This window comes from Aquarana catesbeiana, linkage group LG02 (genome assembly GCF_042186555.1).
Source record: "Aquarana catesbeiana isolate 2022-GZ linkage group LG02, ASM4218655v1, whole genome shotgun sequence".
Classification (NCBI taxonomy): domain Eukaryota; kingdom Metazoa; phylum Chordata; class Amphibia; order Anura; family Ranidae; genus Aquarana; species Aquarana catesbeiana.
In genome coordinates this window covers 517931669-517958835 of record NC_133325.1, presented here as the reverse complement: position 1 = coordinate 517958835, position 27167 = coordinate 517931669, and positions in this window count along the sequence as shown.

The window sequence follows — 27167 nt, the reverse complement described above, 5'->3', positions numbered from 1 at the left end:
ATAAGTTCAGTGCTCGCAACCTTTCCTCATAACTAAGATCCTCCAGACCCTTTATTAGCTTTGTTGCCCTTCTTTGTACTCGCTCCATTTCCAGTACGTCCCTCCTCCAGTTGCTACTACACTTCTGGTGGTGTACACAGTACACATCACAGTGCAGCCGTAGTGCAGTTTCTACTACACTTCTGGTGGTGTACACATTACACAATACAGTGCAGCCATAGTGCAGTTGCTACTACTTTTCTGTTGGTGTACACATTACACAATACAGTGCAGCCGCAGTGCAGTTGCTATTACACTTCTGGTGGTGTACACAGTACACAATACAGTGCCACTGTAGTGCAGTTGCTACTACTTTTCTGGTGGTGTACACAGTACACAATACAGTGTAGTGTGGTGTTGCAAAACAAAAATAAACATCATGTCCGGAAGGCCACCAAGGAGAGGCAGACGCTCACAGGCCACTAAAAGAGGGCAAGCAGGCTCTGTGTCTACAGTCAACAGTGCTGGTCGTGGACATGGCGCATCCTCTGCGGGTGGCCCGTGGGGCACGCTTGTCCTTTTTTTCTGCTGCTGGTCGTGTTATTGAGCCAGAACATGCAGAAGAGTTGGTGAAGTAGATAACAAAGCCGTCCTCATCTTCTGTCACCCAGGCTCAGAGTAGTTTGCCTTCCAGTGCACCTGCCAAAGCGGCCTATTCCACGGCTCCTTGTCCACAGTCACTCCTTCCGTAGCCCCACCATTATGCACGGAGGAGTCCCCCAAACTATTCGACCACAGTGTCGGGTACATGCTGCTGGAGGATGCGCAGCGATTTGAAGGCTCCGATGTTGTTTCCCAGGTTGAGGAAGGGAGTAACGTGAGCCTAGAGAGAGGGGGTCCCCAAGATGGACAAGAAACTGGCAGTCATGTTCCCCCAGCCGCAGCATACTGCCAGGTTTGCTTCAGTGACGAAGAGGGAGGGGATGATGAGGTCACTGACTCTAGTTGGGTGACTGAAGAGAGAAGGAGGAGGAGGCACAACTCCAACGAGACAGGATGTCCTCTAGGGAGCAGCTTAAGGGCAGCCACCCTACTGCATCACACCGCAGAGCTCTGCAGGTGCAGGGCTCTGCTAACTCCCCGCTGATTTTGAAAAGTTCCTTGGTGTGGGCCTTTTTTGACACGTGTGCAGCAGATCGCACCGTTGCTGTTTGCAACCTATGTCTGAAGTGGATCAAGTGTGGCCAGAACAGCAGCTGCTTTGGCACCACATGCTTGACCAGACATATGACGACCTCCCAAGCAGTTCGTTGGCAACAGCACTTGAAAGACTCACATCAAAGAAAAAGGCGGACTTCTCCTTGCTCCTCATCTGGGATCTCCAACCCCACTATACCTCCAGTCCTCTCAAAAACCTGCACTGAGAGGAATGAAGGTATAGCAATAGGTGTCCCAAGTACTTGCAGCCAGTCTGCTATCTGTACACCTCCATCTGATTTTAGCAGGCAAATTTCCCTACCCCAGTTAACCGTAAAAAGAAATTCGGTCCCAGCCATCCACATGCTCAGTGTCTGAATGCTAGCTTGGCCAAATTGCTAGCACTGCAACTGCTGCCTTTTCAACTGGTAGACTCTGCCCCCTTTTGTGAATTTATGGAATGTGCTGTACCTCAGTGGCAGGTTCCAAATTGCCATTTCTTTTCACAGAAGGCCATTCTGGCTCTCTACCGGCATGTGGAAGACAATGTTTTGGCCTCGTTGGACAGGGCAGTCAGCAGTAAGGTGCATATTACTGCTGACTCGTGGTCTAGCAGGCATGGGCAGGGACGTTACCTTTCCCTCACGGCGCACTGGGTAACTCTGCTGGCAGCTGGGAATAATGCAGGACAGGGTTCAGTATTGTTGGAGCTTGTTCCGCCACCACGCCTCCAAAATGCTAATGGTGATTCTGCCACAGCTCACTCCTCCACCTTCTTCTCTTTTTCCTCTATGGCCTCTTCTGCAGATTTGTCCTCTGAACCAGAGGTGCTCCGTAAGCGTTCAAGGGCCTACGCAAGCACTCAGGCAAAAAGATGCCATGCGGTGCTTGAGTTGGTCTGCTTAGGGGACAGGAGACACACTGGGGCAGAGATTCTGTCAGCTCTGCAGGGGCAGGCTCAGAGGAGGTTGACGCCACGTCAGCTTCAGCCAGGAATGGTTACATAGTTACATAGTTAGTAAGGTTGAATAAAGACACCAGTCTATCCAGTTCAACCTGAGTGAATGTGGGTGCATGTCTACTGTGACAGACCTAGCCAGGAGAGAGACTTTTGGAGGGGACTGTATGCTAGCCTCTTGCCGATCGATTGGGGGCCCTTAAATTTGGGGGAACGGTGCTCTTTGTTAGCTGTATGCCTGGGGACCCTTGAGGAGGTATTGCTGTGGATTCGGGTCCTGGTCCCCCAGGACACACAGACTCTGGGGACACTGGATTTGCCATATTGGAATAGTGGCTGATTCATAATGCTGGGACAGATACTGTTAGGAGATGCTGATGTAAATTCCAGCACCTGTCTGTCTGTTGTCTGCTAAAATGTGTATTGTAAATAAGTCTATAGTATGGGATCTAAGAGTCATTAGATCCCCATTGTTGTTTGTGTTAATTAACTCTGCTATTGTGTGAAGAAGAGTCTATGTTGATTGTGATAATGTTGATTGGATTTTCTGAGCTACAAGACGGCCAGTCTGGCCTAAAAGTCATGTCTGAGTCATCTAAGCTGTCTAAAGGGATTAGTTAATTAGCTCATGTTAATTAGGTTAATTAGGTTACAGCTGTATTGTTAGAGTAATATGAGCAGGAGGTCTGCACCTCCACTTTTAGTGTATAAAAGCCTGTATTTTGCAATAAAGAGAGATTCCTAGTTGAACTTACATACAGCCTGCCTGGTGTTTGTTCTGAGCTATCACAACTGGGTTAGAATGGCACATAGCTGTAGTTCTAATCCCGGAACATTGGATGACCGAACAATCAGATGTTGCGATCTGCAATCTGATTCTATAGCTGCAGAGGAGTGTCAGGAGAGTGGAATCGAGCGAGCAAGGGGCTGCTTGTTACATCTACAATTGTACAATTGTGTACAGTGTGTCTCATTAAGATCCTCCTCTATTATATATATTATTTATTTAAGGTACCCATATAGTGCCTTCAATTTACACAGCGCTCCACACATACATTACACACTCACATCAGTCCCTACCTTCAAGGTGTCCACAATCCAAGGGCCCCAGCTCACACTCATATACTAGGGCCAATTTTGGACAGAAGCCAATTAATCTACCAGCATGTCTTTGGAGTGTGGGAGGAAACCAGAGTACCCGGAGGAAACCCACGCAGGCACAGGGAGAACATGCAAACTCCAGGCAGGTAGTGTCATGGTTGGGATTCGAACCAGCGACCCTTTTTACTGCTAGGCGAGAGTGCTACCCACTACACTGCTGTGCCGCCCAAATGTGACAATGGCACCAACCTTCTATCTGCCCTCCAACAGGGACACTTGACCCATGTCCCATGTTCGTGGTGCAGCGGTTCTTGAGCAGGTACCCAGGCTTACAGGATCTCCAGAGGCAGGCCAGAAAAGTCTGTGGTCATTTCCGCCGGTCACACAATGCCAGTGCTTGGTTGGCTGACATTCAAAGGGAATGCAACCTGCCCACCAACCACCTCATTTGTAACATGCCCACCATGTGGAACTCAATGTTGGCAATGCTGCAGCGGCTGTACATGCAGCAGAGGGCCATCAATGAGTACCTGTGTGAGTATGGCACCAGGACAGGGTCAGGGGAGCTTGGCTTCTTTTCGCCACGCCAGTGGCTACTGATAAAGAATGCATGCACTGTCCTGTCACCATTTGAGGAGGCCACAAGGATGGTGAGCAGTGACAATGCATGCATCAGTGATACTGTCCCTCTTGTCTTCCTGTTGGAGCACACGCTTTGTGGAATAATGGACAGGGCACTTGAGGCAGAACAGTGGGAGGAAGAGAAGGACGTCCTTACCTCTCAAGGCCCCCTTTATCCAGATAGTATTCCTGTGGGCCCGCCAAACACACAGGAAGAAAAGGAGGATGAGGATTGTGTCAGCATGGACGTGGAGGATAAGACTCAGCAGCAGTCTTCAAGGGATGGTTTTCAGTCCCCAGAAACCCAAGGAGTTGTACATGGCTGGGAGGAGGTTGTTACAGATCATGAGATCCTTAGTGACCCAGAGGACTCAGAACCGAATGTCTCTGCAAACTTACACTGCATGGCCTCCCTGATTCTGCAAAGCCTGCGAAAGGACCCTAGAATTCGTGGTATCAAGGAGAGGGATCATTACTGGTTGGCAACCCTTCTTGATCCACATTACAAGGGTAAGGTTGCAGAACTCATCCTGTCTTTGCAGAGGGAGCAGAGGATGAAACCTCTTCAGGAGGCCTTGAAGAAAGGTTTGTGCAATGCGTTTCCAGACCTTAGGAGGTTACAATTTCCTGGTGCTGGACAACGTGTTGCTGTGGCTTTGTTCAGTCAGAGGAAGAGTGGTGGAGAAGGTGGCCGGCTGACCGATGCCTTTAGACAATTTTTCAGTCCACAGCGCCAAGGTCTGATCAGTTCAAGCAACCATTGCCAGCGTCTGCATTACATGGTGCAGGAATATCTAGGGGCAAGAGCAGACTTGGAGACCTTTCCAACAGACCATCCTGTTAGAAACCATGAATCAGATTGAGACAGAAGTACAGTTAAATCACACTTGTTTATTAATCAAAATAAAAAGGTAAATAGAGTAAGCATAGTCAAAGCCAGAGTTCAGTAACCGGATTGGGTAATCAGCCAGGCCAGAAGTAAGGGATCCAAGTAGTGGAACAGCAAGCAGGCAAAGGAGCCAGAAGGGATGTCAGCAAAGCCAGTCTTTAAACAGGAACGCAGGAGATGGTTTCTTGTGGTGTGACCAAGGCAAAGGCAGAGATAAAGTGAGCTGGACAGTTTTAAGTAGGCAGGTCAGACAAGCAGGATCAGGAACAGCCGGGTAACTGTGGAGAGAGATGAGAGCTGACAATTATCCGACAGATGAGCGGCCAGCTCAGAGAAGGAAGGGCTTAACCAGCCCTGACAGTACCCCCTCCTCAACAACCCCTCCCCCTCGGAGGACCACCGGGGTTGAGGGGAAAACGTCTATGGAAATCACGGAGGAGGGCAGGGGCATGTACGTCCGAGGATGAGATGTTCCCCTGGACCGTACCCCTTTCAATGCACCAGGTACTGTATACACCCACGAAACCTACAGGAGTCAACAATGGATTGTACCTCATACTCCTCATGGTTCTCAACCTGTATAGGGTGAGGACGTGGCACCGAGGTGGTAAATCGGTTGCAGACCAATGATTTCAATAAGGAGACATGAAACACATTTGAGATGCGCATACTAGGAGGAAGGTCCAACGCGTAACCCACTGGATTAATCCTGCGAAGGTGTGAACTTCAGTGAGGGAACACGAAGTTGGCGGTTGCGACATGACAGCCAGACTCTGTCCCCAACCTGGTAGGAAGGTCCAGGCAGGCGTCTGCGGTCAGCATGGAGTCTGTACCTATCATTAGCATGACGCAAAGCCTCCTGGACTTGTGCCCAAGTGGAACAAAGACCACGGAGATGCTCCTCTAACGCAGGAATACTCGACAAACGAGTCAGGCAACATGGAAGGTTGGAAACCATAATTCGCCATAAGCGGAGACAATCGGGAGGCAGAATTCAAGGCACTGTTGTGAGCAAACTCTGCCCATGGTAATAGGTCTGACCAGTTGTTATTATTATTATTATGGTCAGAAATATAGCAACGTAGGAATTGCTCAAGGACTGATTGGCTCGCTCTGTGGCCCCATTAGACTGTGGGTAATACGCAGAGGAGAAAGCAAACTGAATTCCTAACTGTGAACAAAAGGCTTGCTAGAACCGGGAGACAAACTGACCATGTCCGAGACAATCACCTTGGGTAGCCCATGTAAGCCAAAGATCTCCCGAGCAAAAATAGAAGCCAGTTCCTTAGAAGTAGGCAACTTCTTAAGTGGAATACAATGACACATCTTAGAGAACCGGTCAACCACCATAAGGATAACAGTGTTGCCTTGGGAGTTGGGCAATGAAATCCATAGACAGGGGGGTCCAGGGCCTCTCTCCATAGGAGGCCCACTGGAAGGTGTCGTGGAGTCTTACACTGAGCACACACGGAACAGGTAGCTACAAAGGGAGTTACATCAGCACGTAGACTAGGCCACCAGAATTGTTGGGAAATGGACTAAACGAGTTGATTCTTACCAGGGTGGCCAGCTGCCGCCACAGTGGTACCTTCAAGGAGATGTCTCCATTCTTTCAGGGCTAAAATGATCGCCAACAGCTCTCTGTCACCAATCTCGTAATTGCACTCCGCAGGTGACAATTTCTTGGAAAAGTAGCCACAAGGATGTATAGCACTCTCAGAGGTGGGACGTTGAGACAGAAGGGTGCCAACACCAGTCTCAGAAGCATCAACCTCAAGGATAAAAGTTAACGTAGGATCAGGATGTGCCAACACAGGAGCAAAAACAAAGGCAGCCTTGAGACTCTCAAAGACCTTAATGGACTCCGGAGACCAACTCTGTGGGTTAGCGTCCTTTCTGGTCATATCAGTCAGGGGCTTGACCAGAGACGAGAAGTTACGAATAAACGTCCGATAACAGTTGGCAAAACCCAGGAAACGCTGCAGAGGACGTAAACCCACGGGTCAAGGCCACTGTAGGACTGCTGAAAGTTTCTCTGGGTCCATCGAAAAACCAGCAGTGGAAATGACATAACCCAAGAATTTAACCTGTTCAGGATGGAACTCGCACTTCTCCAGTTTACAATAGAGATTGTTCTCTCTTAGTATCTAAAGCACATGACAGACATCTGTGTGGTGGCTCTCCACAGATTTGGAAAATATGAGGGTATCGTTGAGATAAACCACCACACATAACTGCAACAAATCTCGGAGGACATCGTTAATAAATTCCTGGAAAACTGCCGGGGCGTTACAAAGGCCAAAAGGCATTACAAGGTACTCATAATGGCCTGTTCTGGTATTAAACGCAGTTTTCGCCCTCCTTAATCCTCACGAAGATTGTAAGCCCCTCTCGAATCAAGCTTTGTGAAAACCGTTGCTCCCTTGAGGCGGTCAAATAACTCAGTAACCAATGGAATCGGGTAGGCATTCTTAATCGTGAAACGATTGAGACCCCTATAATCAATACAAGGTCTCAGTTCACTGCTCTTCTTCTTTACAAAGAAGAAACCGGCACCAGCAGGAGACGAGGATTTGCGGATAAAACCTCGAGAAAGTGCGTCGGCAACATACTCCTCCATGGCTTTATCCTCCAAGACCGACAAAGGGTAGACCTGGCCACGAGGGGGTATGGCACCAAGTTGAAGGACAATTGCGCAATCATGCGGTCGGTGTGGAGGCAAACTACTGGCTTCACCTTTGTCAAAGACATTGCTAAAATCACGGTACTCCTCTGGCAGGGAGGAGAGTGAAGAGGTGCACAGGATCTTGGCTACCTTCCGGAAGCATGTCTCACTGCATTGTGGTGACCAGGAGAGAACAGCACGGAGCCAATCAAAAGAGGGGTTGTGCCTCTGTAACCAAGGATAACCAATAACCAGCGGAAACTTAGGTGAGGAAATAACTTGGAATTGGATTATCTCATGGTGAAGCGCCCCTACGGCCATGGACAACGGAACCGTCTCATGAGTCACATGGGCAGGCTGTAGAGGTCTCCCTTCAAGAGCCTCAATGGCAAGTGGAGTTTCACGCAGCTGCAGTGGAATCGAGTGCTTTGATACAAAGGCAGCATCAATGAACAGGCCTGCAGCCCCAGAGTCGATTAGAGCCTGTATCACGATAGACGACTTTGCCCAAGAAAGGGTGACCAAAACCAGGGGCTTTTCCTTCTGGATAACTGGGCATGACACAACGCCACCTACGGTCTGTCCATGACAGGACCTCAAGGTTCGGGTGTTACCAGGACGGGTAGGACAAGACTTCAAAAAGTCACCTGCCTGGCCACAATAAAGGCACAATCTCTCCCTCCTCCTAAAGGCTCTCTCATCCGCAGAGAGACGCGTGAAGCCCAAGTGCATTCGTTCATCTTCACTGACCGACTCGGTCCCAGGAGGCATGAGAGGTGAGGGAGGCACGGGTGGGACTGCAAAGCTCGGAGGCAAACATACAGGAGGATTCCGCAAGCGCTCCTTAAGAGAAAGTCTTTCTCTGAGTCTGGAGTCATTGAGGATGGCAAACAAGATCAAGCTTTCCAGCTAAGTGGGTATATCTCAGGCTCAGAGGGTATATCTCATCCTCGATGGAATCCGAGAGACTATGAGAAAAAGCAGTCACGAGGGCTTCATTGTTCCAAGCAACCTCTGCTGCCAGAGTACGGAATTCAGTGGCGTAGTCGGCAACAGTTTTCGTACTCTGATGGACATGAGGCAATTGGTAGCAGAAGTAGAACACGCGGGAACGTCAAATACCCTTTTAAAGGAGGCCACAAACTCAGGGTAACTCAAGACAACAGGTTTTTGCGTCTCCCATAGAGGGTTAACCCAGGCCAAGGCCCTCTCAGAATGCAAAGATATCACAAAACCTACTTTGCTTCTGTCCGTGGGAAACGCCTGGGGCAGCATCTCAAAGTATATCTCAACCTGATTGAGAAACCCTCTGCCTTGAACTGGATCGCCCCCAAATCGCTGGTGAAGCGGAGCGGAACCAGACATACCTCTTATGGAGTTAATACCCGAGGCGGGTGCCTGCACAGAGACTGGCGCAGCAGCAGGGATGGCCTGTGACTCAGGTTGTACTGGAGCAGCCACAGTGGGGGATTCCAGGTGAGCCGTGCGACTCAGGACCATTTGTAATGCCATGGCAAACTGATCCATGCGGTGATCTTGCTCATCCAATCTGGAAAAAATATTATTACCAACAAGTTGATTGACTGTATCTCCTGAATTCATGGCCTTCGCCTACTGTCAGAAACCATGAATCAGACCGAGACAGAAGTACAGTTAAATCACACTTGTTTATTAATAAAAATAAAAAGGTAAATACAGTAAGTATAGTCAAAGCATAGCCAGAGTTCAGTAACCGGATCGGGTAATCAGCCAGGCCAGAAGTTAGGGATTCAAGTAGTGGGACAGCAAGCAGGCAAAGGAGCCAGAAGGGATATCAGCAAAGCCAGTCTTTAAACAGGAATGCAGGAGATGGTTTCTTGTGATGTGACCAAGGCAAAGGCAGAGATGAAGTGAGCTGGACAGCTTTAAGTAGGCAGGTCAGACGAGCAGGATCAGGAACAGCTGGGTAACTGTGGAGAGAGATAAGAGCTGGCAATTAGCCGACAGCTGAGCGGCCAGCTCAGAGAAGGAAGGGCTGAGCCCGCCCTGACACATCCACTGGGTTACTGGGTCTTGAGGATGGACCACTGGCCAGAATTTGCTCAATATGCAATTGAGCTACTGGCCTATCCTGCATCCAGCCTTCTTTCTGAACGCACATTCAGTGCTGCTGGAGGGTTTGTAACAGATCATAGAGTGCGCCTGTCCACAGACTCCGTTGATAGGCTCACATTCATAAAAATGAATCAGTCTTGGATCAGCAGCTATCAAGCACCTGATGCTGATGTAACTGATTGATTTTTCTATGGATGTGGGATCCCTTGAAGACTGCCTATGCTGAGTGACTATCCTATTCCTCCTCAATCTTGATGATGCTAGCTTCCAACAATATTTGTGGTTTAGGGCACCACCACCACCACCCAAGGCCCAATTTTTCTGCCCTTGTTTAACAGGGGCATGTAATTACAATTTTTGATATAGTATTTCACAGCACCACCACCAAAGGCCACATTTTTCTGCCCCTGCTTAACAGGGGCATGTAATTACAATTTTTGATACAAAATTTTTCAAAGCAGGGCCCGTTCCTGCGCCCAACAAGAGTATCTGTGAGGGGTCACAGTGTTGTGGCACCACCACCACCAAAGGTTCATTTTTTCTGCCCCTTTTTAACAGGGGCATGTAATTACAATTAGTAAGATAATAATTTATATCAGGGCCCGTTCCTGTGCCCAACAAGCGTAACTGTGAGGGATTACAGTGTTGTGGCACCACCACCACCAAAGGCCCAATTTTTCTGCTCCTGTTTAGCAGGGGCATGTAATAACAAATTTTGATATAATATTTCAATGCAGGGCCCATTCCTGCGCCCAACAAGAGTATCTGTGAGGGCTTGCAGTGTTGTGGCACCACCACCACCACCCAAGGCCCAATTTTTCTGCCCCTGTTTAACAGGGGCATGTAATTACAATTTTGATATAATATTTCAACGCAGGGCCCATTCCTGTGCCCAACAAGAGTATCTGTGAGGGCTTGCAGTGTTGTGGCACCACCACCACCCAAGGCCCAATTTTTCTGTCCCTGTTTAACAGGGGCATGTAATTACAATTTTTGATATAGTATTTCACATCAAGGCCTGTTCCTGCACCCAACAAGAGTATCTGTAAGGGCTTACATTGTTGTGGCACCACCACCACCACCACCAAATGGCCAATTTTTCTGCCCCTGTTTAACCGGGGCATGTCATTACAATTTTTGATATAATATTTCAGAGCAGGGCTTGTTCCTGCGCCCAACAAGAGTATCTGTGGGGACTTACAGTGTTGTGGCACCACCACCCAAGGCCAAATTTTTCTGCCCCTGTTTAACACGGGCATGTAATTACAATTGTTGATACAATATTTCATAGCAGGGCCTGTTCCTGTGCCCAACAAGCGTAACGCAGAGTATATAGGGCAGGCCGTATAGTATATATACTTCTGTTCAGAGTATATAGTGCCTGGGGGCCCCCACACCATTTTTTTTTTAATTTGGGTGCGGGGTTCACCTTAATATCCATAACAGACCCAAAGGGACTGGTAATGGGCTGGGGGGTGGCCCATGCTGTTTTTCTCAATGATTTTCTTCTATATTGCCGGGACCCGACAATACATTACAGCCGCAAGCAGTTTTAAATTCCTTTTTTTCCTTTAGAAATGTAATTTTGGGGGCGTGTCCGAACGGCGAGGTGAATGGACGCACTGCAGAGGAGCTCCGCTTAGCCCTCTGCAATCTACTGCCATCCGGCCCACACAAACAATAGAATCTGCCCCAAAACACACCTAACAGCCACTGGGCACTAGAGGAGTCTTTTCTGGGGACATCTGAGCGGATTGGCCGGCGGATTGCCTTGTTTTTAGGCTGCAGCCGGCCTCACATCACAGACGCCGGCCGCCATCTTGCGGCCTACGAGATACACAGAATCCCCGGTCTCGAGTGCCGCGATCGGCGGCGCAGAGGGCGATCAACAGGCCTGAGGCCGGGAGCGCTGCATCCGGAGCGGGCTGGAATGTGAGGGGTCACCAGACAAGGCAGAGGAAACAGGCCCTGGACACCTGCGGCATACGGCAGGCCTGAGCCCTGTGAGGCCTCCAGCATCACCGCATTCTGGGGACATAACTATCCTCAATAAAGCTTTGGGAAGAGAGGCAACATCACCAATTGAGCTGGATCGTGTTCACAGGGTAGGAGGGCCAGGGGGGGCCCGAGACGGTCGCCCCCGCGATGTTCTATGTCGGGTCCACTATTACACTTTAAAAGAAGAGATCATGCGAAAAGCATGGAACTTGGGTCATGTTGACTTCTTTGGTGCCCCTATTCACCTGTATCCTGACTTATCTCGCAATACGCTGTATATGCGTAGAGTGGTGCGCCCTATACTTGATCTTATACGGCAAGCTGGAGCTACCTATACATGGGGTCACCCCTTCAGCATCAAGGTGACACGGGGCGGCAGAAGGTTTATGCTCTCTGATCCAGACCAACTGCCCGACTTTTTCCTCTTTATTGAACAAGATCCGGTAGAAGTCCTGAACTGGTTAGACCCTCCAGAAGATAGATCAGGACAGGTGGGACTTGGTTCACTTCCACAGCGCCGCAGACGTCCTAGGTCTAGATCAGTTTCTTCCGGCCCAGGGATAAGAAGACCTACTTCCCCAGAAGATTAACTCAACAGCTAGGTAGAGACTGATGGCTTGTTTTGTCTCCACTGGCTCTCTCCCTGCTCTTTGCCAATTTATTATTTGGCTGGGGTTCGGGTGAGGACCAAGATTGAAGTCACTCTTACGCCTCTCACTATGCAGAGCGTCAGGTAATGCAAATGTATACCAATGCTATGTTTTTGTGTTTTTCTTTTTTTCCTTTTTCTCTGTTGTTTTTCTATAGATGTTTTGCATTGTCTCAGATTGATCCCTCTCACCCTTCCATGATAATATATGCAGTGGGGGGTGTGTGGCGGGGGTGGGGGATACCTTTCTGGGGGGGTTTGGCACCCGGTTTTACTCAATCTCTGCTGCAGAGAATACAGGTCTAAGGGGCGCTACACATGGAGCAGAGGATTGCCCCCGCGGGGGGTCCCCCACTCTCCCTACCCTCCATATACCCACATTATTGTTTTGACGCAGTAACTTTCTTTATACACATGAGACAATGTAATAGTTTTATATATACCTCAGGGTTAACTATTTAAATCCAATGCACACACTTGGTTGATTGTTATCATTTGTTGTTGTTAAGCTGCCTTATGCCCCACACGCGTTTCAAATATCAAGTGTGCCATATATACTACTTGCATGCCTGGTATGCTGTCGGGATCACGGCTCAGACCCATTCATCTCGACTTTTCTCAATAGGACAGGCACGATTTGTGCCTAAAGCGTGAATTTTCACGCAGTGTTCTGCGTTAGCAAACACATTAGTTTTCCAGACACATCTATTTAGGTGTCTTTTCATTTATATCTTATTTCTTCCATTACCCTCACGCTCCTTCTATTTTTCTTCCTCCTCTCCCTCTTTCCCCCCCCCTTGTTTGTTTTTCTTTTTCTTTGTCTCTTCTTTCTTTCTTTTTTCTTTCCTTTTCTGCTCCCTATACCTTTCCTCCATATTTTAATATTCTCTCCCCTTTACAGCTTCTGGCACTCCAGCATGGCTCACACGGTGACTTTGCGCCCCCACCTGAAACTTTGTTCGTATAATGTAAACGGACTTAACGTAGCGTCGAAACGTGGGCACATTCTATATCAGATGCACAAAAGACAGGTCAGCATACTTTTGCTGCAGGAGACCCACTTCCATTCTGACTCCACCCCTTCCTGCTCCAATAGATATTTTAATAGATGGATTCACAGTACCAACCCGACACAAAAATCTAAAGGAGTATCTATTGCGTTTCATAAAACACTCCCTATTGAGCTGCTCGATCATGTGGCGGATCCCCAGGGCAGGTATGTCTTTGTGAAAATCTCCTTATGGGGGACTAAATTTACAATAGCTAACGTATAATTGCCTAACACACACCAAGTCCCATCAGCCTTGCAATACCTAAAGATTTTGGCGGGTTTCACAGGGGGCAAGCTCATACTTGGAGGGGACTTCAATACTCCCCTGGATCCACTTTTGGATTCATCGACATCCCGTTCCTCTATATCCTTCCCAAAAATACGGGCCCTAAAACGTGCCATCTACAATATGCATCTCATTGACGTATGGCGAATACTGTATCCGGACTCACAAAACTACACACACTTCTCCAACGTTCACCAATCATACAGTCGTTTAGATTATTTTTTAGTCGAACACGGCTGCTTAGATTGGTCCCCCAATTGTGAAATAGACCCTATGGTTTGGTCCGACCACTCACCTATATTCCTGACGCTTGCAATCCCCTCTACTCCAATAAAAGAATGGACATGGAGGTTAAATGACTCTCTCTTGACTGAACCAGGGTTTGATACACAGATAGCGGAGACGATATCAAACTTTTTCACAGACCACACATCTGATGACACACTCACCACCCATTAAATGGGAAGCATTAAAGGCGGTATTACGGGGTAGGTTTATTCAAATGGGTGCCCGCATGAAAAAAGAACGCTCAGCTGCGATAGCTACGGCAGTACACAAGCTTAGGACGCTAGAAACTACTCATAAACGCTCCCCGACGGTGGAAGTGCTTGCGGAGGTTTCTTCCACTCGCACTCAGCTTAGAGAGTTATATGAGGCATCAGCCCGCACTTTTGCTAACAAATTAGCCTTTCATCAATACAAATTTCGAGATAAATGTGGTAGATCCCTGGCTCGCACCCTTCACACCAAACAACCTAACACCTTTATACCCCATATAAGGGACAGTTCTGGGAAAACTGTCTCATCACCTTCTGAGATGGGACGGGTGTTTCGGGACTTTTATCAATCCCTATATAATATACCTGCAGCGAGCTCCATTGAACCTCCCTTTACCACAGCGGAAACACAAGCCTTATACATCGAGCAAACTGCACTACCCACTCTAGATAGCGAAACGATAGAGGACCTTGAGGCCCCGATTTCGGAGGACGAGGTTGCCCTACCCCATCTGGTAAAAGCCCGGGTCCTGATGGCTTTACTCCAAAATTCTACAAACAATTTGCTCCCCTTCTTACTGCCTTCTTAACAAAAGTATTTAACTCCATCTCTGAACGACCAGTGTTCCCGCCACAAACCTTAGAGGCACATATCACCCTCATCCCCAAACTAGACAAAGACCTGACTGTTTGTGCTAATTACCGACCTATTTCGCTAATAGGAGTTGATTTAAAGGTATACGCGAAAATATTAGCTAATAGGTTGCAACCATTGTTACCCTGTTTAATACACCTAGACCAGGTTGGCTTTGTGAGTGGAAGAGAGGCGCGCGACAACACCCTAAAAACACTCCTCATTGCGGATTATGCTCGGGCCCATAATATCCCATTGTGCCTTCTCACAGTCGTTGCGGAAAAGGCCTTCGACCGTGTCGACTGGCAATTTCTCCGCTTATCATTACAACAACTAGGTCTAGGCCAAAATATGATGTCCAGAATAATGTCCCTCTGCACATCTCCTTCCGCTAGGATTAGACTAAACGGCTCCCTATCTTATAAATTTACTACACACAATGGAACACGGCAGAGATGCCCCTTGTTCCCCATTCTTTATGTGATTGTCATGGAACACCTAGCCATTGCCCTTAGAAACAATCCAGCCATACATGGGGTTAGTATAGGCCCACTACACACTAAAATTGCCCTATTCGCTGATGACCTACTCATATTTGTAACCCAACCGCAAGTTTCCCTACCCTCCATTATGCAGGAGTTTCGGAGGTATGGAGAGGTTAGTAACTTTAAAGTTAATCTGAATAAATCAGAAATCCTCAACATTTCACTCTCAGCAGCGGCTCTCCAACAGCTCACAACTTCCTTCCCTTTTAAGACAAGCTCTACATCTATCCGCTATTTAGGAATCCATATTCCAACAGTTGCATCTCGACTATTCTCCAGCAACTTCACCCCTTTACTTACTAGAACTCAAGCGGATCTGACCACATATGTCTCTATACAGCTCTCCTGGTTGGGTAGGGTGAATGTCTTGAAGATGGATGTTCTCCCTCGATTCCTATACCTTTTCCAGACCATTCCTATCCATATCCCCACCACGTTCTTTAAAAGGCTCCGTCAGATCTTTTCTAAATTCATATGGCAGGGGCGTCAACCCAGGATAAAACATGACACAATGATTCTCCCGAAGGTCAGGGGGGGTGCGGGGGTCCCAGATGCCTCTATATACCATAAGGCAGCGGTACTCGTGCGTATAGTGGACTGGTTCCACCACTCTTCCTCCAAACTTTGGGTTCAAATAGAGAAATATCTTAATGAGGTTGATCTTTGGGCCCTGCCGTGGACCCCTACGGCTCGGCGTGGGGACAGCATACTTTCTACTGCTCTTACTCGTCAAATCCTCCAGATTTGGGACCGCATGATCTCAGCGAGTAAATTATCTAAAATCCAGGGCCCAATGACCCCTCTCTTTGGGACTCCGGCCTTCCCCCCAGAAGCAAATAAGTTGAGATTTGGACCCTGGGGTAGGGATAGCCATAGACATTTAGCACAGGTCTTACGCACTGACCCATCTTTGAGAACGGACACACCCTTTCGGACAGACTTAGGGCCTTCGGCGGCGTGGTTACAGAGGGGTCAAATAATGTCATACATATGTACTTTCTCCTCCATCTCAGAGATACTGGCCGACCCATCAGACTTCAACGAGCTGCTTTTACAACCGGACCCGCCAATACATGTAGTATCACTGTTGTATTCCCTACTACTGAACGAATACGCCCCTGACCTTCCAACATATACACAGAAATGGGAAACGGAGCTACAACACTCCATCTCCCCCACTGATTGGCAAAAAAGCTTTATTCTAACGCATAGGATTTCCCTAGCAACTAAGAACCAAGAAAAAGGATTTAAATTATTAACGAGGTGGTACAGATGCCCAGCGGATATTAAACGGTTTGACCCCTCTGTGACAGACATGTGTTGGAGATGCCTGTCCTCTAGCGGGACAATGCTTCACATCTGGTGGGCTTGCCCTCCAATCTGGAAACTATGGCAAAAGGTCTTTGATCTTTACAGCAGGCTGATGGCGACATCAATCAAGCCCACACCAGAGATAGCCCTATTATCTATACTCCCGGGCCCCCTCAAGTCGATTAAAAAAGATGTACTGCGCCACTTTCTGGCAGCAGTTAGAACAGTGATCCCCCGACATTGGAAAATGACAGATGTGCCTTCCCTGGGAGAATGGGCTGTTGAAGTGGACCAGATAAGAGATCTGGAGCATCTGTTGGCGCAGGAGGTGGGGAAGGTGGAGCAGTTTTCCGCCACCTGGGCCTCGCGGTCAATGTTTCGCTATTCTGATGAATTCTCCTTATGGGTCAGAGATACCCCACCCTTACCTGTCGATTAGCCATGCTGGAGTGCCTAGTACCTCAGGTACCATCCCTTACTTCTACTCACGATCTTATTTCTGACTTTTTCTGTTTCTCCTTCGTTAAGTACTGAACCAATCACTCACACATATAGTTAAAGATCATATCCTCGGAATAGTTAAATGATTTGACTATCTATAATAGGTGAATATAAGATCCCTACAGCATTCTTATTCGTTGAGAGGGAGCCCTCAGATAACACCAACCCGTGAAACCACGAGGTTCAATTTATATTGGCTCCCACCCGCATATTATTCTTCTCATATATCAAAGATTTCAATATACAATATGATATACCAGTAGTTCACCTAAAGATGCATATTAAAATGATCACTCCTGTATATACATGGTTAAGGTACACTTCGCTAATCTTTGTATACTATCTAAGATGTTACACTGTAAAGAACGGTATTTTTCTGTTATATTCTTTGTGTTCTCACTTTTGAAATAAACTAAGATTGAAAAGAAATGTAATTTTGCTGTGGTATTGTTCTAAACACTGGAAAACTGCGCCACTTTACAGGCATACTATAGACACCCCCAGGCATGATATTTAAAGGAATATTTCATTTTTATTGTTTCTCTTTAAGCATTATTAAAATCACTGCTCCCCGAAAAAATATCAGTTTTTAAAACTTTTTTTTGCATTGATATAAATCCCTTGGGGCAGGCCCGGGTCCCCAAACACTTTTTATGGCAATAACTTGCATATAATCCTTTAAAATCAGCACTTTTGTTTTTTTACAGTCGTGTCCCATAGACTTTAACAGTGTTTGCGTGTTCGAACAAATTTTTTGCATGTTTGCATGTTCTGCTGCGAACCGAACCAGGGGGTGTTCGGCTCATCCCTATTGGTCAGCCAGATGATCCATTGCAGGGTATAGTGTGCAGACTTGAGATTCGAATCAGACTCAGGTGATACGATTCCTCCAGGATCTGGCTTCCTGCTTCGAGCAGCTTCAGGCCTCCTTGGGAACCCCAAGTCAGGAACCTCAATTATAATCGGCGGCTGTACCTATTCCGTTTGCAGTCGCAGCCACACATTCACTACAACTGCCAGCTCCATCTCTGGGGACTCCAAGACCTGCAGAGGGTTCCTCAGCCAATGCACCATTCATTTTGAACTCCAACCTCAAAACTTCCTTCTGATCGGTCAAAGGTAGCCTATGTTATTTCCCCCCTCTTCTGTGAAGCTTTAGCCTGGGCTGCTCTCCTGTGGGAGAAGAATGATCCTGTGGTTTCCCGCCTGTCCGACTTATTGAAGCTCTTTCGAAACATGTTCGAGGAACCGGCTCAGGTTTTTTCAAAGGCCAGTGCCCTTTTACGTCTTTGCCAAGAATCTTCTTCAGTGGGACAATGTGCTCTTCAGTTTCGTATACTCACAGCTGAATTGAGCTGGAACAATGAGGCCCTAGTTGCAACCTTTTTACATGGCCTCTCTGACCGAGTGAAAGACGAATTAGCGGGAAGAGCCATCCCCGCCGGTCTGGACAATGTAATTTCCTTGTGTAACCAGATCGATATTCGTTTTCAGGAGAGGTCCCTAGAAAAAGACGCCAGCACTCCCTGGGTCCTAGCCAGTCTGAGCTCCCCTCCCTTCATCCTGTGGAGCATCTTCTGCCTGCTGAGGAACCTATGTAACTGGGTAGGACCAGGCTAACCCCCGAAGAACGTGCTAGGCGCCAGTGGCGTCACTAGGGTTGGTGTCACCTGGTGCGAGAAAACATGGTGTCACCCCCCCCCACAATAACCTCTTCCCAATATATTTTTACCCTACTGTTTTCTCTATGTTCTCCCTTCTTCCCCTTTTCTCTCTCTCTCTCTCTCTCTATTTGTCTTTCTATCTCTCCTTTTTCTCTCTCTCTATCAATCTTTCTTGTTCTTTCTATCTCTTCTTCCTCTCCCTTTACTTGTCCCTGTTCCCCCTACCCGCCTCTCTCTCCAGGGCCAGATTTACATCACAGGAGCCTATAGGCACTGGACTCTGAAGGCCCAAACCCCCCCCCCCCCCCTCAACAGCGTTGCCAACCCCCCACAATTTTATTATACACATTGAAAATCTACTGACAGAATGCTTTTTTTTCCTGAGAAGCTGAGATGGGAAAGTAGGAGAGAGATAGAGAAAGTGGGGAGAGAGGCAGGGGTCTGGGAGAGAGAGAGAGAGAGAGAGAGAGATGGGGTGAGAGAGAGAGATGGGGTGAGAGAGAGAGATGGGGTGAGAGAGGGAGAAGGGGTGAGAGAGGGAGATGGGGTGAGAGAGAGAGATGGGGTGAGAGAGGGAGAAGGGGTGAGAGAGAGAGAGATGGGGTGAGAGAGGGAGAAGGGGTGAGAGAGGGAGATGGGGTGAGAGAGGGAGATGGGGTGAGAGAGGGAGATGGGGTGAGAGAGAGAGAAGGGGTGAGAGAGAGAGAAGGGGTGAGAGAGGGAGATGGGGTGAGAGAGAGAGAAGGGGTGAGAGAGAGAGATGGGGTGAGAGAGAGAGATGGGGTGAGAGAGGGAGATGGGGTGAGAGAGGGAGATGGGGTGAGAGAGAGAGAAGGGGTGAGAGAGAGAGAAGGGGTGAGAGAGAGAGAAGGGGTGAGAGAGAGAGATGGGGTGAGAGAGGGAGAAGGGGTGAGAGAGGGAGATGGGGTGAGAGAGGGAGATGGGGTGAGAGAGGGAGATGGGGTGAGAGAGAGAGAAGGGGTGAGAGAGGGAGATAAGTTGAGAGAGAGAGAATGGGTGAGAGAGAGAGATGGGGTGAGAGAGGGAGAAGGGGTGAGAGAGGGAGAAGGGGTGAGAGAGGGAGATGGGGTGAGAGAGAAAGATGGGGTGAGAGAGAGAGATGGGGTGAGAGAGGGAGAAGGGGTGAGAGAGAGAGATGGGGTGAGAGAGGGAGATGGGGTGAGAGAGGGAGATGGGGTGAGAGAGAGAGATGGGGTGAGAGAGGGAGAAGGGGTGAGAGAGAGAGATGGGGTGAGAGAGGGAGAAGGGGTGAGAGAGGGAGATGGGTTGAGAGAGGGAGATGGGGTGAGAGAGAGAGAAGGGGTGAGAGAGGGAGATGGGGTGAGAGAGAGAGAAGGGGTGAGAGAGAGAGATGGGGTGAGAGAGAGAGATGGGGTGAGAGAGAGAGAAGGGGTGAGAGAGGGAGAAGGGGTGAGAGAGAGAGATGGGGTGAGAGAGGGAGATGGGGTGAGAGAGAGAGAGAAGGGGTGAGAGAGAGAGATGGGGTGAGAGAGAAATGGGGTGAGAGAGGGAGATGGGGTGAGAGAGAGGGAGATGGGGTGAGAGAGAAGGGGTGAGAGAGAGAGATGGGGTGAGAGAGAGAGATGGGGTGAGAGAGGGGGTGAGAGGGGTTGAGGGTGAGTGAGGGGTGAAAGAGAGAGGGGGTGGGGGGTGATAGATAGAAAGAGAGGAGGGCGGGGGTGACAAAGAGGGGGTAAGGGGGGTGATAGATAGAAAGAGAGGAGGGCGGGGGTGACAAAGAGGGGGTAAGGGGGGTGGGGGTGAGAGATAGAGAGAGAGGAGGGGGGGTGCCAGAGAGGGGGATGAGAGAGAGAGAGAGGGGGGAGTGAAGGAGACAGTGAGGGGGGTAGGGAGTGACAGAGAGAGAGTGGAAGGGTGAGAGAGGAAAGTGGGGTTGACAGAGAGGGGGATGAGAGAGAGAGGGTGGTTGAAAGAGAGGGTGGGGGTGAGGGAGAGAGGGGGATGAGAGAGAGAGGGTGGTTGAAAGAGAGGGTGGGGGTGAGGGAGAGAGGGGGATGAGAGAGAGGGGTGAGACACAGAGAGGGGCGAGACTCCCCCCTCCTCACCTTGCCCCGGATCCTTACCCTTCGGCCGTTTCCTGCACATCCTGTCCAGGCATACAGCCGGATCGAGTGTTCAGTGCCAGTGGAGAGAAGAGCGGAGGGCTGCGTACAGCTGCCGCACTGCCCGGGCGGAGATAGTAGTGTTTGTAGACAGTGACATAATCTCTCACTCTGCAGCGCAGTGTGAGAGATGAAATGTGACAGGCTGGCTCAGTAGGAGGAGGAAGAAGGACACGCAGTACGCTCACAAACTGACATACCAAGCGCCGCCACAGCGCTGGAGGTGTGTGTTGTTTCAACCCGGCAGGCTGAGGAGTGCGGGGTAAACGGGTCAGCTGATTAAAAAAAAAAATACCAGTTCTTTCCACACCGTCGGGAGGGTGTCACCCCTCTAGCGGGTGTCACCCGGGTGCGGACCGCACCCCCCTAGCAACGCCTCTGCTAGGCGCAGAACCTTGGGCTTGTGTTTCTATTGTGGGGGCAAGGGTCATTTTTGTGACTCCTGCTCGCTTCGTCCGGGAACCTCTCGGGTCTAATACATCTGGAAGGTGGAGTATTGGACCCAGAAGCATCACCTTCTCGTCTTCTTCTTCTGGTGTTCCTTCATGTAGGTGCTTCCCCTCAATCGATCTTTGCATACCTGGATTCTGGAGCTGTTGGCAATTTTATGGACTGGAGAACTGCTTTTTCCAAGAAGTTTACTCTTTTGCCCCTCACTACGCCACTGGTGGTCTTGGCAATTGATGGCACTGTTCTCCCAGGGGGCCCTATCCGCTTCCAGACTCTCCCTATTAAGATGTCTGTAGAGATACTCCACCAGGAGTGGATATCCTTCCTTATTCTACCCAAGGCCTCAACCCCCATTGTATTGGGCCTTCCTTGGCTACAACTCCACTCTCCACATGTGGATTGGGCTTCTGGGCAGATCCTGGCTTGGGGTCCCTCATGTTTCTCGTGTTTCTCATCCTGTCTTCTCAAGGTGGTCCCCAAGGAGAGACTTCCAGTTGCTACCACATCTGTATCTTATGATCTTCCCGCTGCATACATCGATTTCCGGGATGTGTTCTGCAAGAAATCAGCTGAGGTGCTTCCTTCTCACAGGTCTCTTGACTGTGTTATTGACCTTGTTCCCAGAGCAACTCCACCCAGGGGTCGTACCTACCCTCTGTCCATCTCAGAGACCCAGGCCATGTCAGAGTATGTCGCTGAGACTCTAGACAGAGGTTTCATCCGGAACTTCTCATTGCCTGCAGGAGCAGGGTTCTTTTTCGTTTCCAAATGATGGTACCTTGAGACCCTGCATCGACTATCGAGGTTTAAATGCGGTGACTATCAAAAATCGATACCCCTTATCTGAGCTATTTGACAGGTTGAAAGGTGCCTCCAGTTTTACCAAGTTCTAGCTCAGAGGAGCATACAATTTGATTTGGTTACTGGAAGGTGAATAATGGAAAATCTTGTTTAACACTAGAGACAAGCATTACAAATACTTGGTTATGATTTTTGGTTTGTGTAATGCCCCAGCTGTGTTCCAAAACTTTGTCAATGAAATCTTCAGGGATCTGCTGTATCAGTTTGTTGTCATCTATCTGGATGACATTCTCATCTTTTCGGAAAATCTGCTTGTTCACAGACACCGTGTCTGCACTGTACTTCAGCGCCTTAGAGAGAATAATCTGTAATCTGTAATAAGCTGGAGAAATGTTCTTTTGAATGTTCTAAAGTCCTGTTTCTGGGATGCTTTGTCTCGAGTTTGGGTCTTCATATGGATCCTGGAAAGGTCTTGGCTATTACCAACTGACCTCTTCCTGATAGCCCCAAGGCCACACAGCCCTTTCTTGGGTTTACAGATTATTATAGGCAGTTCATTAGGAATTACTCTTCCATTGCTGCGCCTATTATCGCCTTGACCAAGAAGGGTGTGAATGCCAAGGACTGGCCCCCTGAAGCTGTCTCTGCATTTCACGACCTGAAACAGGCCTTTGTCTCTCTGGACTCTCTTGAGGAGACCTAATCCTGGGGATCCATTTTTATTGACGCTTCTTCAATGGGGGTGGGAGCTGTGCTTCTTCAATCCTTGAGAAAAGACGTCAACCATGTGCGTTCTTCTCCAAAAAAATTCTCAGGCAGAGAGGAATTATGCTATTGGTAATCGGGAACTTCTCTTAAATTGGCGTTAGAGAAATGGCATAATCTCTTGGAGGTTTCCCCTCACTCCTTAACGATTTATACTGATCATAATAATCTACATTACTTATAGAATGCTAAATGTCTGAATCCCAGACAGGCCAGGTGGAGTCTTTTCTTTTCCCGTTTTAATTGCACGATTACATACAAACACTTACAGACACTTTGGATGAGGAGTCCACCCCTGAACCTGAGCCAATCATTCCGACCTCATGCATTGTTGCCCATTCTACCACCCTGGAGTCAAAAATTCCTCCTGGCAAGACCCTTGTCCCCACTGAACTAAGAGCTAAAATCCTCCATTGGGGACATGATTGCAAGGTGGCAGGTCATGCTGGGTTCCTCTGATCCTTCCGGCTCATCAGTCGCCACTACTGATGGCCTAATCTTCGCTCAGATGTCAAAGACTACGTAAAGCTTGTCATGTCTGTGCTCAGTCTAATTCCTCCACACGAGCCCCTACTGGTCTCATGCCCATGCCCATTCTAAGGAGCCCTGGTCTCACATTGCCATGGATTTTATCACCGATCTCCCACTGTCTGAGAATAATACGGTCATTTGGGTAGTAATCCATCGGTTCTCCAAGATGGCTCATTTTGTTCCTCTCCTGGACTCTCTTCTGCCCCTGCTTTGATTCCCATTTTTGTTTGAGAAATCTTCCATGGGGTTTCTTCTCATATTGTTTCCGACAGGGACATTCAATTTAGGTCTCGTTTCTGGAGAGCTTTTTGCAAATCCCTCAATATTGTCTTGGATTTTTCCTCTTCTTACCTCCCTCAATCCAATGGACAGACTGAGAGGGTTAATCAGGAGTTAGAGGTCTTTCTCCGCACCTTAGTCTCTGCCCATCATGACGATTGGACCTCTCTACTCCCGTGGGCAGAATTCTCCCTCTTCCCATGACCTGTTCTCCAGACATTCCAGCTTTGGCTACGGCTCAGGAGTCTTTCAATTCCATTTGGGGTGTTGTTCATGATTCGCTCCGGGCAGCTGCTGAGAAATTTAAAGGCTGTGCCGACCATCGCAGGCGTAAACTGCCTTCTCTACAGCCAGGGGACAATGTCTGGCTCTCCACCAGTAACATCAAGCTCCGAGTTCCTTCTCTGTTTGCCCCAAGATTCATTGGTCTGTACACTATAACCTCTGAACTGAATCTGGTCTGTTTCAAACTTCAGATTCCTAAAATCCTCAAAATCTCTAACTCCTTCCATGTTGCCCCTCTGAAGCCTTTAGTTCTCAATAAGTTCTCTCCTCTCTCTACCACGGACCCAGTTTCTGAGGATAATCAGGAGTACGAGGTTAGTCAAATTCTGGATTCTCGGCTCTGTAGAGGCATTCTTCTGTATCTCGTGCATTGGAAAGGGTTTGGTCCTGAGGAGAGGTCTTGGATCACTGCATCTGAGGCCTTTGCGCCTTGTTTGTTGAGGAGGTTTCCTCTGAGGTTTCCCTCTAAGCCTGGGTCCAGGTGGGGGAGGCCTTATAAGAGGGGGGTGTACTGTCATGGATCCGCAGTAATGTTTGTCAGCTTACCTCTCCATGTGTTCAGCTTGAGAGACCAGCCACCCTTCACCTGTTTGCTTAAGTAATCTCTCCTCAAAGCATGGCTCCATCCCAGGCCCTATCAGAGAACACTATATTAACCTGTGCACTGAAAGTCAGCCCTGCCGATCAATATTGTGCGTTTGGCTTCCGTGTGCTCTTTGCTGTGTGTTCTACGTCTGATTCTAGTTACCGATCTTGGCTTGTTCTTGACTGTCCCTGTCTGCTTCATATCCCGACCTTGGCGTGTTCCTTGACTATCCTTACCTGCTTGTTGCCCCGACCTTTGGCTATCTCCTGACTATCCTTTGTTATCGCAGTCTGCTGCTTCCTCTCTACCTTCCTGTACACTACCGTGAGCGTAAGCTGGGAGGCCCTGGGGGTCGCGACCTGGAGCCAGACTGTAGCTAAATCCATCCCCACCACTAGGGGCCTCTGGTGAACACCCGCTGGCTTTTAGATTCTGCAACCTGGGAAATCTCATGCTCTAGCTCCCAGTGTGATCCGTGTTGGTGCTCCGGAATACCTGCTCTCCTGAATCACCTAGAGCTCCATCTGCAACAGTCGTAGGGTCCACTACCTTGCAGTGCACTCCTGACCCCAACGGGGTGCATCTGACACCTGGACTCAGGTGACCTGACAGTAACTCCTCAAGTTACTCTTGTAAAAAAGTTTTAAAAACGGCTGTTTTTTCGGGAGTAGTGATTTTAATAATGCTTAAAGTGAAACAATAAAAATGAAATACTCCTTTAAATATCATGCCCCGGGGGTCTCCTTAGTCTGCCTGTAAAGTAGCGCATCTTTCCCCTGTTTATAACAGTACCACAGCAAAATTACATTTCTAAAGAAAAAAATTTAATTTAAAACTGCTTGCATCTGTAATATATGGTCGGAACCCGGCAATATAGATAAAAATCATTGAAAAAAATGGCGTGGATTCCCCCCCCAGTCCCATTACCAGGCCTTTTGGGTATGATATGAATATTAAGGGGAACCTCGCGCCAAAAATACAAAAAAAAATGGCGTGGATGTCCCCCTCAAAATCAATACCAGGCCCTTTAGGTCTGGTATGGATATTAAGGGGAACCCTGCACCAAAATGAAAAGAAAATGGCGTGGGGGGGTCCCCCAGGCACTATATACTCTGAACAGCAGTATATATACTATATGGCCTGCCCTATATACTCTGCCGAAAAATTGGTCCTTTGGTTTTGGTGGCACCAGAACACTGTAACCCCTCAAGTTACTCTTGTTGGGCGCAGGAATGGGCCCTGCTGTTAAATATTATATCAAAAATTGTAATTACATGGCCCTGTTAAACAGGGCCAGAAAAATTGGGCCTTTGGTTTTAGTGGCGCCAGAACACTAACTCCTCAGTTACTCTTGTTGGGCGCAGGAACAGGCCCTGCCAGCCACGTACAACTCCTTGGGTTTCTGGGGACTGAAAACCATCCCTTGCAAACTACTGCTGAGTGTTATCCTCTACATCCATGCTGACAATCCTCAACCTCCTCTTATTCCTGTGTTTTTGGCGGGCCCGCAGGAATCCTATCTGGATAAAGGAGGCCTTGAGAGTAAAGGAAGTCCTCCTCTTCCTCCCGCTGTTTTGCCTCAAGTGCCCTGTCCATGATTCCAGGAAGTGTGTGCTCCAGCAGGAAGACTAGAGGGACAGTGTCACTGATGCATGCATTGTCGCTGCTCACCATCCTTGTGGCCTCCTCAAATGGTGACATGACAGTGCATGCAGCCTTGATCACTAGCCACTGGCTTGGCGAAGAGAAGCCAAGCTCCCCTGACCCTGTCGTGGTGCCATACTCACACAGGTACTCATTGATGGCCCTCTGCTGTGTGTACAGCCGCTGCAGCATTGCCAATGTTGAGTTCCACCTGGTGGGCATGTCACAAATGAGGCGGTTGGTGGACAGGTTGCTTTCCCTTTAAATGTCAGCCAGCCGAGCACTGGCATTGTATGACCGGCATAAATGACCACAGACTTTTCTGGCCTGCCTCAGGAGATCTTGTAAGCCTGGGTACCTGGTCAAGAACCGCAGGACCACCAAATTCAGGACATGTGCCAAACATGGAACATGGGTCAAGTGTCCCTGTCGGAGGGCAGAGAGAAGGTTGGTGCCATTGTCGCATACAACCATTCCTGGCTGAAGCTGGCGGGGCGTCAACCACCTCTGAGCCTGCCCCTGCAGAGCTGTCAGAATCCCTGACCCAGCGTGGCTCCTGTCCCCTAAGCAGACCAACTCAAGCACCACATGGCATCTTTTAGCCTGACTGCTTGCGTAGCCCCTTGAAAGCTTATGGAGCACTGCTGGTTCAGAGGACAAATCTGCAGAAGAGGCCATAGAGGAAGAAGAAGAGGAGGGGGTGGAGGAGAGAGCTGTGGCAGAATCACCACTAGCATTATGGAGGCGTGGTGGCGGAACAAGCTCCAACAACACTGAACCGTGTCCTTCCCAGCTGCCTGCAGTTACCCAGTGCGCCGTGAAGGTCAGGTAACGTCCCTGTCCATGCCTGCTGGACCATGAGTCAGTGGTAATATGAACCTTACTGCTGACAGCCCTGTCCAACGAGGCCAAAACATTACCTTCCACATGACGATAGAGCCGCAATGGCCTTCCGTGAAAAGAAGTGGTGTTTTGGAACCTGCCACTGAGGTACAGAACATTCCACAAATTCACGAAAGGGGGCAGAGTCTACCACCTGAAA